This window comes from Sciurus vulgaris, assembly GCF_902686455.1.
Source record: "Sciurus vulgaris genome assembly, chromosome: 12".
NCBI lineage: Eukaryota > Metazoa > Chordata > Mammalia > Rodentia > Sciuridae > Sciurus > Sciurus vulgaris.
This window is the reverse complement of record NC_136473.1, coordinates 108,493,806-108,506,855: the sequence shown is the minus strand read 5'-3', so window position 1 is coordinate 108,506,855 and position 13,050 is coordinate 108,493,806.

Genomic DNA, 13,050 nt, shown 5'->3' with positions numbered 1-13,050 from the left:
CACTGAACAGCCCAGATAAAAGAAGCAAATACAATTAGAACTAAACAGAAAGATAGACCATAATGGTTGGGAACTTTAACATCCCTCTTTCTCAATGAAAGAACATCCAGACAGAAAATCAATATAGAAACATCTGAGTTGAACCATTACATAAATCACATGTACTCAAAAGATATTACAGACTTTCATCCAACGGCAGCTGATACATTCTTACCATTAGCAAATAGAGTATATGTTAGGCCACAAATCAAGTTTTAATAAATTTTAATAAATTAAAATCATATTGTTTATCTCAGGCCACAAGGGAATAAAACTACAAGTAAATAATAAGAAAATATACAAATACATAGACGTTAAGTACTCCAAAATGACCAATGGGTATTAAGAAAAATTAAAAGGGAAATAAATTTTTAGAAAAAAAAATACATATCAAAATCTATGGGTGTTCCCTTAAATCTGGTTTGATGCTATTCTGTTATGATTTTTAGAATTCTATCCTTGTACTTTTGACATTTTAATTAAAATATGCCTTGGAGAAGATCTTTTTAAGTTTAATCCAGTTTGGGATGCTTTGAGCTTCTTGTCCATCTCTCTGAAGATTTGGGAAGTTTTCAGCTACTTCGTGAAAAAAAGTTTTTCATACCTTCACCCTTTTCTTCACAGTCTTGAATTCTTATAATGTGAACTGTTTGTTCACTTAATAGTTTCCCATAAGTCTCATAGGCCTTATTCTTTTTTGTGTGTGGGGAGGTGGGTACCAGGAATTGAACTTGGGGGCACTTGACCACTGAGCCACATCCCCAGCCTTATTTCCTATTTTATTTAGAGACAGGGTCTCACTGAGTTGCTTAGTGCCTCGTTTTTGCTGAGGCTGGCTTTGAATTCACAATCCACTTGCCTCAGGCTCCTGAGTCCCTGGAATTACAGGCCTGTGCCAATATTCTTTTGTGTGGTAAGCATTTGGGAGTCTACTGTGTTTTGTGTAGTGTTCTGTTGCACTAGAAATGCTACAATAAGTGAAAATAAAAATAAAAGTCTTAGTCATATGAACCTTAAATTTGATGAAAAGTGTAAGGATGATTTCATTTATGTGTGGTGGGTGCTTTAGAAAGTATGCCTCTTATGTGGTATAAATTTATTAATTTTAAAGGTACCTATACCAACATGCTCTAAGCTGACTTCCCTTTGAAATGCTTTTAGTTCACAGAATCTGTGAGGTACAACTTTCAAGTCAAATGTCAAGGGTACCACTGACTATGGATACCTAGTGATCTCCTTACAAGAACTATTTTCCTAGCCTTGGGCCATTTAGAAACTGAACAACAGAAAAATTTCCTACGAAGTCCCCTTTGGCTATTGTGAGACCACCTAGCCCACTTTCTGGTTATCACAAGGCAGATCCAGATCTTACCCCAACCCAGTGCTGGTGGCGTGTTGTCTTAGCACAGCACAGTCTAGGTAGCGAAGGCTGGCCAAGGAGTGCCAAGGTCAGAGTGAATGGATTCCAGAGCCTTCACTTAAGAAAAGGCAGCGTCAGCTCTAGAACATGTGTTTAGGCGTCCAGCCCAGTTCTTTCCGCCTCACATGCCAACCTACTTAACTGGACATAAGATTTGGGAACCCCAGCAAAATAAATGTCTTAAAGTATAATTGCTGTTTTGCTGGCAAAGTGAGGTCGAGGGAGGGCCTGGGAGCGGTTGTGGTGCTGGAGCAGAGAGCTCGGGAAGTCCAAGAAGCTAAGCAGTCATGACGATGCGCTGGCCCGAGGTCGTGGGTTTCACCAAGACTCAGAGCCAACCGGGCTCTGCAGTTGCCAGTCAGAAGGGTCCAGCCCCTGTAGCTAAGGCTTCCAAACAGCCTATCAAGGGTTTTCTTCTTTCTTAAACTCAGCCCTTCAGGGTTTTCCTGAGGACCACCCCCAGTCAGAGGTTGGAGTGGACTGACTATACCTACGTGGCCTCTTAGGCTTTGGAGCCGTTTTGAGATTAAGTGTTTAGAGCAACACCAAGTATCCATAGATAATCTTGCTGTTATTTTGTGTCTGAAAGTGACAAGATGAGAGGTCAATACTCAGAAAAGCTGTGAGCAGCCATCAGCTCACAAGATACTTTCTGTATTTTCCTAACACAGGGTCTTACACTCTTAGAGAGAAGAATGCGTACAGATAATTGTTCCAGCTTACTCCTGGTGATGAGATCATTTTCTCATGGATGTAACCAGATTTCCTTTCACACTCATCTGTGGGTACAAAAGAATGGGGTCCCATTAATGATGACTTTCCTGACTTTTGCTCCTAGTTGCATAGTAACTACTCCTGTCCCCACCCATCAGTCTTGCTGTTTAGCATGCTTCTCCACCTTCTGCTCTGGCCTGTCTTATCAGTCGATGCTGGCCCGTGTTCTCTCTGTCCCTCCCTGTGAGCACTGGTTCCATCTCTTGGCGATCACTGAACTGCAAAACACTCCAGATGCCAAATTAGAGATGCATTGCCCCATCCTCATGGTACTAGTCTCTGGACTCTGTGCAGACCTGGGGAGGAGTCCCAGCTCCCTCCTGTCCTGAGCTATACTTCCTCATCTTCTAAGAGAATGCTTGGGGACGAGACTGGGACAGTCCTCTCAGGGTCTCATCCACGTCCCCCTTACCCTGCACCAGCTTTGCCCTCAAGGATCTTCACCCTCCGCTGACCAGAGAAGCAGTGTCTTTGGGTTGTGCGCTCCATGCCTTTATCAGGTGCACTTTGGCTCACGGCCTTTCATTGAGACTGCGCTGTGCCTTCACTACTTGCAGGGGCTGGAGGTCACCTTGCAGTCACCCAGGCACAAAGACAGAAACTGATCCTTCCCTTCACGCCTTCCCTCCTTCAGCCTCTGTTAGGCACTAGTCATGTAGCAGGCGCTGCACGCAGACAATATAACAATCAAGAATCATGCTTTCTGATGAGCCCACAGGTGGGGTTAAGATGTGAAGATGACGGCTAGGGGGGACAAGGGTGGGGAGACTGCGGCCAGGCAGTCTGCCTCGCGCTGCCTTCAGGGTCCTTGTTGATAGAGAAGGCTGCCAGGCTCGGGGAATCTGAGAAGCGGAGGTGACTGAGCACTTGAGCCCTCAAAAAGGTCCCCTACACTTCTCTGGCAAGAAAGAGTCCTCCAAATCAGGAATTAAGATCCTATTAGTTGATGGTTATGAAAAATAGCTGTTAACAGAAGAATATATGAGGACCTGATACGTGAGAGGGACTACAGAAATATGTAACTTTTCTTTTTACGGACTGCATTTTGATTCATTGTACACTGTTGGGGTACAACTTTTTGTTTCTATAGTTGTACACATGTAGATTCACACCATTCGTGTGATCATACCTGTTCCTAGGGTCATGATGTCTGTCTCATTCTACCATCTTTCATATCCCTGTGCTCCTCCCTCTCATTTCCCTCTATGAAATCTAAAGTTCCTCCATTCTTCTCTCACCCCACCCCCACCCCCATTATATATCATCATCCACTTATCAGGGAAAACATTCGCCCTTTGGTTTTTGGGGATTGACTTATTTCACTTAGCATGATATTCTCCAATTCCTTCCATTTATCTGCAAATGTCATAATATTATTATTCTTTATGGCTGAAGGGCATCTTGGTTGGTTCCACAATCTAGCTATTGTGAATTGAGCTGCAATAAACATTGATGTGGCTGCTTTACTGTAGTTTGCTGATTTTAAGTCCTTTGGGTATAAACTGAGGAGTGGGATAAGTGGGTCAAAAGGTGGGTCCATTCCAAGTTTTCTGAGGATTCCCCACACTGCTTTCCAGAGTGGCTGTACCAATTTGCAACTCCACCAGCAATGTATGAGTGTGCCTTTTTCCCCACATCCACACCAACATCTATTATTGTTTGTGTTCTTGATAATAGCCATTCTAATTAGAGTTAGATGAAATCTTAGAGTTGTTTTAATTTGCATTTCTCTAATTACTAGAAATGTTGAACACTTTTTTCATATATTTATTAATCACCTGTATATCTTCTGTGAAGTGTCTGTACAGTTCCTTGGCCAATTTGTTGATTGGGCTCTTTGTATTTTTGGTGTAAAGTTTTGTAAGTTCTTTATAAATTTTGGAAATTAGTGCTCTATCTGAAGTGCATGTGGAAAAGATTTTCTCCCATTCTGTCGGCTCTCTTTTCACATTATTGATTGTATCTGTTGCTGAGAAAAAGCTTTTTAGTTTGAATCCATCCCATTTATTGATTCTTGCTTTGATTTTTTGCACTCTGGGGGTCTTGTTAAGGAAGTCTGATCCTAAGCCAACATGATGAAGATTTGGGCCTACTTTTTCTTCTATTTGGTCCAGGGTCTCTGGTCTAATTCCTAAGTCCTTGATCCATTTTGAGTTGAGTTTTGTGCAGGGTGAGAGATAGAGGTTTACTTCATATGGATTTCCAGTTTTCCCAGCACCATTTGTTGAACAGGCTATCTTTTCTCCATTGTATGTTTTTGGCTCCTTTGTCTAGTATGAGGTGACTATATTTATGCAGATTTGTCTCTGTGTTTTCTATTCTGTACCATTGGTCTACCTGTCTATTTTGGTGCCAATACCATGCCGTTTTTGTTACTATTGCTTTGTAGTATAGATTAAGGTCTGGTATTGTGATACCTCCTGTTTCACTCAATATGTAACTTTTTTAAAAGCAGCTTTATTGGTGCTGGGGCTGTGACTCAGTGACAGAATGCTTGCCTCACATGTGTGAGGGACTGGGTTTGATCCTGAGCACCACACAAAAATAAAGATATGCTGTCCCTCTACAACTACAAAGAAAAATAAAAAAATAAAATAAAAACAGTTGGGTAATAAAATAAAAAGCACCTTTATTGAGTTTTAAGTGACATAACAAACTGTGTGTCTAGTAGTGAAATTTGAGAAGCATTAACATGGGTGTCCATCCATGAAATCGTCACCACAGCCAAGACGAATGTATCCATCACCTCCAAAAGTTACCTCAGGTTCCCTGCTGATCCCTTTGTCTCATGTCTCCCACCCGCCTGTCCTTAGGCAACTGATACCTTGCTTTCTGACACTAGAGATTAATTTACACTTTCTAGAATGTTTTCATAAAATTGTGTGGTATGTACTCTTTCTTGCGCTGTTCTCACTCAGTATAATTATTTAGTGATTTGCCATGTTGTGTATATCAATAGTTCATTGATGGTAATTGCTAGGAATAGTCCATGCTTTGGATTCACCACATGCAGATTTTGGTTATCACAAGTAAATCTGCTATGAACAGCAGTGGCCAAGTTTTTGAATGGACATATGGATGAATGGATTCACCCGTTGAATGGATGAGCACCTAACTGTGGCATGAATGTGTCTTAGGGGAGGCATCTATTTAGCTTTGCAAGACATTACCAAACTGTTTCTCAAAGTGGTTGTAGCACGTTACGTTGCCACCAGCAGGGTGTGAGAGAGCCCCTGCTGCCCACGCCTGGTGTGGGCCTCTTTTTGGATGTCCTAATGGTTGTGCAGTCACGATAACTAATCATCTTGAGCATCTTCTCGTGTTCATTTGCTGTGTGTTTTTGTTTGAAAAATGTGTGCTCAAATCCTCTGTCCATTGTAAAATCGGGTTTACTTTCTGTTGAATTTTGCGAGTCAACTCGTCTTTAGCACACATATTTGCACGTGTTTTCTCTTGGTCTGTGATCTTTTAACGTTCTTAGCAGTGTCTTCTGAAGAGCAGACATGTCCTTATTTGATAAAATCCAGTTTATCAGTTTATTCTTTTATGGGTTTTGCTTTTGATCCACATCCAAGATCCAAGGCCAACCCAAGGTCACACAGAATAAATGCAGACAAAGTATTTGACACAATGCAACATCCTTTTCTGATATAAAAAGAAGAGAAATTCTCAGTGGGCTTCGGGTAGAAGGTGCATTTCTGACTTGGTGCCATCAGCAATGAGAAGGCGAAGCTGTGGCCACAGTAGGTTGCTGGGGTACTCTTCAGTTTCAGCCCACTCTCAGGCGACCCTGCAGTACGTAGCCTGTGCTGTTGGAAGCACCCAGTGAGCTGACCCCCAGCCTTCATGCTGTTGGCCATGTGTTTTATTTTGGCATATGTTATAGAAATGGCACTTTTTAAAAAAAAATCAGTTTCTCTTTAAACAGCAAATTACTTTCAAACGGACTGAAGTAGAAAAATTTTATTAACCCAAGTCAGCATTTGCGATGCTCTCTACTCTGGTGTAGACTGAGGTCTCTGTCTGGTGTCTGTTATCCTTCGATGTCATTCTTTTGCCTGAAGAACTTTAGCATATTTTTGTAGAAGATTTTCCTTAAATAACTTCAGCTTTTTAATGTGTGAAAAATATTTATTTTGCTTTTGTTTTTTGAAGGTGTTTTCACTGGGTATAGAATTTTATGTTACCTGCTTCTTTTATTTCAATATTTTTAAAGCTTTTACTCCACTATCTTTTTTTAATCTTTTGGTTGATGTTGTTTCTAACCAGAAACCTGTTATCTTTATCTTTCTCCTTTTATGTGGTTTTATTTTTCCTTTGCTAATTCTAAGGTTTTTCTCTTTACCACAGTTTTGAGCAACATGATTACAATGTGCTTTGGTGTCATTTTGCTTGGGAATATTGAACTTTTTACATAGTCCCTGCCTTACAGTGGAGCAGCTTACAATTTTTGTTCTTTACAATGAATGCAGAAGCAATGTACACTCAGTAGAAGCTACACTTCAGAGTTGGAGTTATGATCTTTTCCTGGGCTAGGGATAAACAGTGACATACTCTTTGAAAACGCTGGTCTGGTCAACCACGCAGTCACCTACCAACGCGGGTACTGTGCTGCCGGACTGTGATGTTAGGGGCACAGGAGGTGTGAGATGCACTTTCAGTTTACAATATCAGCTCACAGGATCATCAGGACGTCACACTAGGTAGGCTGAGGAGCATCTGCATAAGTATTTAAAATTTTCACCAGATACGAAATATTTGGCCCTTTTTCCCCCAGGTATTTCCTGTCCCTTCTTCCCCCGTCCTTCTCCTTTGGTGGCACATCTTAGGGTTCTTGAGATTGTCTCACAGCTTATTTCACTTCTGTTCCCTTCATTTTTTCTCTCATTCTTTTTTCCCCATGGTCATTTCAGATAATTTCCATTATGTTTCTAAAGTTACTCAGATTTTATTCTGCAATGTTTAATCTGTCTTTACTCCCATCTCTTGTATTTTTTTATCTTGGGCATTATAGTTTTCACATTTAGAAGTTTGATTTGGGTCTTTTTATGTCATAAATCTCATACTCTTTCCTTTAGCTTTTAAAAAATATTTAGTTGTGGATGAACACAATGCTTTTATTTTTATGTGGTACAGAGGATTTTTACATGGGCAAGTGCTCTCCCACTGAGCCACAACCCCAGCCCCTCCTTTAGCTTCTTAAAAGTTGAAATAGTTCTAACAGTTGTTTTGATGTTCTTTTTCTACTGATTCTATCATGTGTGCTCTGTGTCTGCTCTTTCCCCTCTCATTCTGAATGACTTTGTCTGGTTGACAGGCTTGTCATCTGTTTGGATGCCAGGTGTGGTTGTGTACACCATCTCGCTCCATCAAGTGTGTATCTCATGTCTGGAATGCAGTCAACACCATAAAACATACTGAGATCTAAGACCTGCCTAACGTCCCCCCAAATTTCCTGTCTGGTCAGGGATTGAGGATCGAGAATATAAAACAAGACATTGTTAGATTAGACAGCAGAAGCTGCAAATAACCAAGTAATTTAGAGAGAAGGTAGGTTCAGGAAGTCTGAAGTAAGGGAAGCTTTTCTGGAGCAGGAGCTTCAAGTGGAGTAAGAAGGCTGCATTGTGAAAACAGTGGATTGCATCTGACTAGTGGAAACGCCCACATAGTCCATGTGCCAGGCACATACGATTGCTCAGAATCTTCAAAGCAACAGCCCTGGAAGGCAGACACTTGGGTTCTCAGGTCATGGATAAAGAAGCTAAGGGTCAGAGAGGCTAATGAGTCTGCCCAAAGTCACAAATACTGTAAGTGATCGATCCAGGATTCAAAATCAGGTTTTTCTAATGACAAAGTTGGTGTTTGTTCTGCTACCAGTGCTGCTTATTACTGACAGGTAAAGACAGTAGCTAAAGCAAATGTCCCTGGCCCATAAAGAGCCTATTGAGGGAAGGGCAGACTGAACTAGGGTAAGCTAATGGGTTGCTTTCATTAGTTCCTAAAGGATTGGGTAATTTTCTTAACCCTTTCAGTTTGCTCACGTCTTATCTGAGGAGACTATTATGAAGGTGAAATGACTAAACCTGAAGGTGACTGACACATATTAAACAGCAAGTGTGAATTTTAATAGGCAATTAGAATCCATAGTCAAGTACCTATATTGTTCTCTATTTCACTGGACACACTTGAGCTCAATTCTGACCACTATTGCATCTTTGAGAATTGAATCCAGAATGGGGGAGGGTTGGAAAGTACAAAGAATTGCTGATGTGGCCTCCAAAGTTCGTGTACTGGGAACGAAATCCCCAAATTCCTGTGTGAATGGTATTCGGTGGTGGGGGTCAGGAGCATTCGGTGGGGCGTCTGAGGAGGGAACCCTGCTCTCCTTACCTTAGGAGTAAGCAGCCCAATCCTGGAAAACGAAGGTGTCACAAGATAGACCTGTCCCGCCCCACCGGGGCTCTTGGCTTCAGCACTAAGCTCCACCCTCTTGAGCCTTGAGAACGTGTCTCCAGCTGTACACTTGGGAGTGAAAACTAATTAGTGTGTGTGAACAAACCAGGAGGGAGTGACAGCGGCCGGGTTTGGGAGGCTGTGACCCTAGAGAAAGTGGCGGAAAGGCCCCACTCCAGGAAGGCCATCATTTGAGACAGCCACACTCCGTTTTCTTTGATCCCTCGGGTCACGGCAGCACACGTTTTCCAGAGACGGCAATGGGAACGCAGATTGGCCGGCACTGGAGGGCACGTGGTGACCTGTGGGCTGGGGACAGCCCTGCAGGAGCCCCATTTCTTCTCAGCGGTGTGGGTCAAGAGCGCCAGCCGCTCTGAAGCACACGCTTCTTCCTGACCAGTGCTCATTTGCAGGGCCTCGTGCATTTGGGCCATCTCCTGGGATGTGACCCCAATATTCCACTTCCAGACTACTTTTTAATGGAGCACAATGGCACAGTCGAATGGGATGGGTCTGGGAGACAGAAAAGATTTTTTTTTTTTTAATGAATAGAAGAATCATTTAATCTCAGTGTGAAAAAAATGTCTCCATTGATTGCTTGAATCTTTTCTTGGGTCATTCTTTCATGTCAGCCGTGCCAGGTACGGAGATGAATAACAGCCCCAGTCCTAAGCAGCTAAAGAAAAATGTGCACGTGATAGGTAGGGATTATTATGAAAAATTCCAACAATTAAAGTGAACTAGATTTCAGTCAAATCGTGAGCTTCCCCTTCCTTGCGGTTTTAAGCATGCGCCAGATGAGCCCCTTGCCGGGGTCCAGCCCTAGCAGGAGTCCATGGGTTCCACACAGGTAAATGGGGCGCGGGGAGACAGCGTGGGCGATCGATGGAGAATGAAAGACACAGACTCTAGTTCTGGTGCAATCACTCCCACTTTATTCTGGGGAAGGCTGGGTTTATATACATTTTTCTTCAGGCTTTGATGACAGTCTTGTGGTTAATATTAAAGAAGTTTCCAAAGCATAGGCAGAAAACAGGAACCTTACAGATTATCCTTACCTAATCACAATTGTTTTAAGCATATCTAACTACGTCAATGAGCTAATACAATGTTTATTTCCTTAATATCTAAACTCTATGTGACCTAAGACTATTCTTATTACTCTCGCGGTTAAAGCGATAGACAAGTAATCTCATGTGACCATTTCTACTAGGTCCATCTGGTTAATATCTAAATTGCTGAGTTAAGGGCTACAGGAGGGCAGCGGTCGCAGTGGTTATTGTGCACCAACGTTTATTATAGGGGTGACCTATTCTTTGTAGGAAGGAAGGAATGTTGTGAAACCTTATTCTTTTACCTCACCACCACACATAAACAAAACCATCGTTAGAATTTAACCAGCCTGTTGGAGACAAAGGCGGATCTATAAATATTTTCTCCAGAGGCTTTCAGGGACTCATTGCACGGTTGCAAAATTATTTTTGACTTTGTTAGTGGTAAAGACCCATTGTTTTTCAGATTGTAGGTAATATTTTCTGGAATTTTTGTTGTATTCCCCTCGTCCCCTTAAGCAATCTGTTCAGACTGAAATGAGTAATACATTATCAGAAAAACACAGCAGAAAAAACACCATGCTCCGGAGCAGAACATCCGGCAATTCCCTTTAGGATGAGCCTTTGCAAACATCCTCCAGAGGATCTTTGTCAAGCACTGGGTGGAATTCCGGACACCCCCGCAGCCCCTGGTCAGGGTCGGGGCTGGACGCTTGCCTCGCATGGGGTTTAGACTGTCTGACTGAAAATACTCTTCAGGGATGCTGAGCCTGTAGTTCCTGGAGCAGCCTCGATGTTGGGGTCATGTGTGGGGAGGTGGAAGTGATGTGGCTGATGTTCCTTGTGCCTCCCCACACGTACCCTCTTTCCTAAAAAATTCTTTTCCACTTTAAAATACACAACCTGCAACTATGGGTGGCTTGTGGCACAGTTTAGGCCAATGAGATGCAGGATGGAGTAACCAGGTGGGCCTGGGACAGAAGCCTGAACAGGCCTGGCTATCTGGGAAGGCCCTACTGGCTTTCATCTTTGCCTTTTGTACTTTCTCCCATTTTTATTTTCCATTAGGAAGGTGGTTATGATGCCTGCAGGCAGGATGGTCATTTCATGATGAAAGCCACTTGCTAAGGATGGCGGGTCCAGAAAAGAGAAAGGATCTGTGTCCCTGGAGAGCCATGGTCAAGCTTCTTTGCCAGCCTGGATTTCATACATGGGTTTTTGTTGTTATTGTTATATGAAAAAATAAGCCACTATTTAGTTAAATCATTGTAATTGGATTTCTGTCATTTGCAGTCAAAAAAATACTCTTGCTGGGCGTGGTGGTGTACTCCTATAATCCCAGTGGCTCCAGAGGCTGAGACAGGAGGATCTTGAGTTCAAAGCCAGCCTCAGCAAGGTGAGGTGCTAAGCAACTCAGTGAGACCCTGTCTCTAAATAAAATACAGAATAGGACTGGGGATGTAGCTCATTGGTCGAGTGTCCCTGAGTTCAATCCCGGACCCCCCACCCCCCAAATATATATATACTCTTCAACTGATGTACGCAATATAGTGAAAAACAAAAGAGCCGATTCAAATGCCTTTTTCCTCACTTGTTATCCATGAGACGTTAGGCAAATCATGCAGCTCTGAGTTTCAAGATCCTCACCTGCAATTGATGTTAACAACACTTTCCTGTGCTGTTGACAGCGCTCCCAGCCTCAGCTGTCTTGGTGTGGCATGTCCTGACTGCAGCTCTCGTAGGCCAGTGCTACACGGAGGTAGACCAGGTCTCTGAGGCAGCCCCTCTTCGACTGCCCCAGGAGACATTGCCTTGGTGGGACTCTGTGATGGCTCCTCCCCTGTGGCAAATTTCTGCCTGTGTTTCCAGATTGCAAAATGCCCTGAAATCCAGGTAGATGCTGCCGCGCCTTCCGGGAGTGGATGAGAGTGCTCCTGTCTCCCCTCGAGACACAGCCATCTCTGTACTAAGGGCTGCTTGGCCACACCCTGGCTTTGCTTTCCTAAACACACCTTTTCACTCTCTCCCTCGCCAGGCTGTAAATTTTCCATATTTCCTGCCCTATTTTCCTTTTAATGCTGAGTTCCGTCTTTCAACGCTCTTTCCACTCACAGCTCACTGTGGTTGGAAGCCATCACGCAGCTGCTGTACAGTTTTGCCTAGAAATTTCTTCTGCCAGGTATCCTAGTTCATTCTTCTCTAACCTGCCTCCCGTGAAACTCTAGGGCATGGACAGTTCTGCCCAGTTCTCGGGCGGTCTGTACTCATTCCCATCCCGCAGCCCTCCTCACCACCTGACGCCCCCCTAGAATGGCTGCTGTTGCCCAGACTTCTGCCGACATTCTGCCCCCGACACCTGCTATCTCCAAGGAGCTCCAGGCTGTGCCTGCATTTCTTCTTCTGAGTTCTTGACAGAGTCATCTCAAACACTCCATTCATTGCAATCCAGGTTTTTTCCAGCCATTCCTCCATATTTTTCAAACCTTTACCTATTACCTAGTTCCAAAACTGTGTTTTTTGGTTGGTTGGTATAGCCACAGCCCTGCTCCTTGGTACAAAATTTTCTAGTCTGATTTGTGTTGCTCTAACAGAATGTGATGGACCAGGTACTTCATAAACAGCAGAAATTCATTTGGCTCATTGTTCTGCAAGCCGAGAAGACTTGGAGCATGCACTGGTGTCTGGTTAAGGTCTTCCTGCTGTGTCACCCCAAGGCAGGAGATGGAAAGGCAGGAGCGCACAAGATAGCAGGGAGGAAGGAGGCCAAACTCTTTCATCATAACCCACTCCATGTGCTAACTAACCCCACTCCCACAATAATAACACAAATCCATTTGTGAGTGGAGAGCCCCCAAGATCTAATCACTCTTTAAATTTCCCACCTCCTAATACAATTGCACTGAGGATTGAATTTCCAATATGGAAACTTTGGGGATCACACTTGATGCATTGGGTATTAATAATGCCTTTCTTATAGGGCTATTGGGAAAGTTAAATGAGATAATATAGGTGAAATGGCCTAGCACAGTACATGCACACAGAAAGACTTCAATAGATGTTTAACTTTTGAATTTGGATGTCTCCTTGAATGAAACCCTCAAGATTATTAAGCTGATACTAATTTTACTGAGAGGAAACCTTCATACTCAGGATGAACATTGAGACACTTGGTATGATACATTGATATGTAGGAAGACAATGTTAGAAATTCTATGTAGATTTATTTTCATCTTTAAATTTTTGAATACATGTTATAGACATGTAAAAATTGAACACAAGGCATATATGATAAAAGGTTTGAAGACCACTTCA